The following is a 3,952-nucleotide window of genomic DNA, read 5'->3' as shown; positions in this document are numbered from 1 at the left end:
CTGAGAAAATCACAGTGGTGTCTCTCTCTTAGTCATTGCTGCAAGATTCTTGCTAGAGTCCTCCTGGATAGACTGATCTTTCACCTGGAAGATGGTCACCTATCTGAGAGACAGTGTGGCTTCAGAAAGGGCTGAGGAATAGATGATATGGTGTTTGCTGCTCAACAACTCCAGGAAATATGCCAGGAGCAGAACAGAGGTCTGTACACAATGTTTGTAGATCTGACCACAGCCTTTGACACTTAGTCATGGGAGCTTATGGAAAATTAAGTCAAAATTCGGTTGCCCAGAGAAGTTCATCAGTATTGTATTTCAATTTCATGATGGCATGTTTGCCTGGATTCTGGATAATGGACAAAGCTCTCATGCCTTCCCAGTCACCCATGGAGTGAAACAGGGCTGTGTGCATTTTAGCATGATGTTTTCAGCCGTGTTGATAAATGATTTCAATGAGGATAAACACGACATCAAAGTCAGCTACCATACTGATGGCAAATTCTTCAATTTGAAAAGGCTACAAGCCAAGACCAAAGTGAAGGGAGTGTTGGTGCATGATTTTCTGTTTGCAGATGATTGTGCACTCAATGCAGCCTCTGAAGCTGAGATGCAACAAAATATGGATCAGTTCTCTGCTGCCTGTGCTAATTTTGGCCTAATAATTAACACGAAGAAAACACAGATGCTGCTTCAGCCACCACCATACCATTCATATGTGAAATCATCAGTTACAGCAAATGCAGAAGTTTTGAATGCTGTGGATAAGTTCACTTACTTTGGCAGTGTACTTTCCAGGGATGCACACATTGACAATGAGGTTGATGCAGGATTGCCAGAGCTAGCTCAGTGTTTGGGAGGCTCTGAAGAAAAGTTTGGGAGAGAAGAGGTATTAGACTTACTACCAAACTGAAGGTCTACAGAGCTATTGTGCTGACCTCATTGTTGTATGCTTGTGAAACATGGACAGTGTACCAGCACTATGCCAGTAAACTGAATTGTTTCTATTTGAGCTGTCTTAGGAAGATTCTGAAGATCACCTGGCACGACAAGGTACCAGACATTGAAGTCCTTGCTCGAACTAAACTATCAAACATTTAAACTATGCTTAAGAGAGTGCAAATCTGATGGGCTGGCCACGTTGTTCGAATGCAAAATGTGTGTATGTGTTCCTTCTTCGTTGCTGAAGAAGACCATGCCATCAGAGAAATGATGATATGACTTGCACTTGACTTTGTTTTGAGTGAGGGAGGGCTGTGCAGGTCACCAGCCTCACTTCTCCAGAGTCATCTGAATCCAGTGACCAGATATTCATCAGGATGACTGGAGATGGCCCAGGATGAGGCAACTGGGGTTAAGTGACTTGCCCAAGGTCACACAGCTAGTGAGTGTCAAGTGTCTGAGGTGAGATTTGAATTCAGGTCCTCTTGACACCTGCACTGGTGCTCTATCCACTGCACTACCTAGCTGCCCCTGAATACAAAATGTACACTTGCCAAAAAGACTATTTTATGGAGAACTTACAGGGGGCAGGCAATCACATGGTGCCAGAAGAAGCGATACAAGGACATTCTCAATATCTCTCTCAAGAACTTTGGATTTGACTGTGCAACATGGGAGACACTGGCACAGGACCACTCAGCATGGTGTGCCCACGTCAGAGAGGGTGCTGTGCTCTATGAGGAAAGCAGAAATGAGAAAGCATAAAATAAACACAGGGTGCACAAATTTGGAGTAACCACCCCAAATATTCACGTGGACTCTCTGTGCCCAATCTGTGTTAGAGCATTCCAAGCTTGTCTCAGTCTGATCAGCCACAGTCAGACACACTGAAACTTCACTTTATCATGGTGATGTCATTTTGGTCCTCTTTGAGAATGAAGGACAACCACCAACACACACACACACACACACACACACACATACACACAATACCCACTATATACTGAGCATTGGGATTTCAAAGGAAGATAACATGCTGACATTGCTCTCAAGGAGCTTTCCGTTTGATGGAGGGGAGTGTTTAGCTAGGAGTGTTTAATAAGGTCTTATAACAAAAACAATTGATACACAATATTCTGCCCTCAACGTGTGACACACTTTTCCACTACAACATATATTATTGGTCCAGTGGAAAGCTGGCTCAAGATTAGCCGCCACCTGTGGGAGAGGGGTAATGCACAGTTCTTCAGTGCTAGGAGGCCTTTTCTCCCCTTTTCTAGGTGCTTCGGCTTTTCCCTGAAGGTTTTGATGTAGCTTGTCTGTGGGGCTCCTTATATAGTCCTGAATCTGCTTTGCGCCCTCATATCCAGTTTGTCTAAGGCTGCCAATGCAATCTGTATTACAGGGATATTACTAAGACACTGATGGAGAGTCAAAAATTCTCCAAATCCTTTGAAGTTCACAAGATTTTGCCCCAGTGAGGAGGGAGATGTAGAGAGACAGGAGCTGAGGCCAAGTCTTTGCTCCTCCTCTCCCCTAACCCAGTTCCTTCTCAGGGCTTTGGCTGGAGGCTTCCACTGCCAGAATCTCAAACCTGGATTACAACCTGGATCAGCTGGCTTTATATACATCCTCAATCATCCAAATAACTTCCAGCGCACGTGTGCCTTTTATTGCTGGATTCCTTAGTGATGGCCAGACCTTCTCTGTATTTTCATCTGATGAAGGTAACAGTGAAACATCTCACCACATACTCAGAGGGAAGTGGAGTAACTGACTGTTGAGTCACTTGGCCCCCACTCTTAGACCTGTCCATAGAGAATATGATACAAGGTCAAGTGTTATAGGAGTAAGCAGAGATCTGGGCCAGTGTTCTGGAAGAGGGTAAGGTGACCTTCAGATGGTGGGATGGGAGGAGGAGCACCTAAGCTGAGACCCAAAGGAAGAGTGGGAGATGGAAGCCAAGGAAAGCAGAAAGAATATTGTAGGATGAGGAGGGGCTGGTCTAAATGCGGGCATATGACACAGGCACTGAAAAGGTCAGGAAAGAGCAAATAGGGCACTATGGCTGGAACAAAGAGGAATAAACATGAACTAAGTCTGCAAAGGTAGTTGTCATTGTTCAGTCACTGCAGTTATGCCTGACTCAGTGACCCCATTTGGGGTTTTCTTGGCAGAGGTACTGGAGCAGTTTGTTGTTTCCTTTTCCTGTTCATTTTACAGATGAAGAAACTGAGGCAAACAGGGTTAAGTGACTTGCCCAGGGTCATGCAGCCAGTAAGTGTCTGAGACTGGATTTGGACTCTTCCTGATTCCAAGCGCAGCCTTCTATCCACTATCGCGCCCCTGGCTGCCCCTGGAAAGGCAGGTGGGAGACAAATTGTGGACAAAATCTGTCATCCTGGGAAGCAGTGGGGAGTGATAATAACTAGAATTATGTAGCCCATCCTACGTGTCAGACACCATGCTTAAGGCTTTATGATTATTTTCTCCCTTGATCTTCACAACAACCTTGGGAGGAAGTGGCCTTTTGGATCTTCCTTTTATACTTGAGTAAACCGAGCCAAACAGAGGTTAAATGAGTTGCCCAGTGTCATGCAGCCAGCAAGTGTCTGGGCTGGAACTTGAACTTGGGTCTTACTGACTCCAACTTGGGTCTGTCCATATGGCTGCTAAGCTGCCAGTTAGTCCCCAGTGTAACTTGCTTTATACAAATGCACCACATGCAGCTCCCTGCATGCCTGCCACAGGTTCTTGCGTCAGTGGTAATACTGAGATCTCCCATCTCAAGGGCATTTGGCATTTGGGTTGACAGCTGCAGGTAGCCAGCTGATGGAAGCATGGACACCTTTGGTGGCAGGGCATCATTTCCTTTGGGAGCAGCCCATGGCTACCTGGGAGGTTCTCTATCTTTGTGGTCCTAGAATGTACAATGTGAGCAAATACAAGGTAGTTCTAGTCATACAAAGATGTGGGTTCTAATGCCTGTGCTGCCTCATAGATACTGAGTTACCTT

The sequence above is a fragment of the Notamacropus eugenii genome, chromosome 1 (assembly GCF_028372415.1).
Source record: "Notamacropus eugenii isolate mMacEug1 chromosome 1, mMacEug1.pri_v2, whole genome shotgun sequence".
Taxonomy (NCBI): Eukaryota; Metazoa; Chordata; class Mammalia; order Diprotodontia; family Macropodidae; genus Notamacropus; species Notamacropus eugenii.
The sequence above is the reverse complement of the archived record's forward strand: the minus strand, read 5'-3'. Positions refer to the sequence as shown.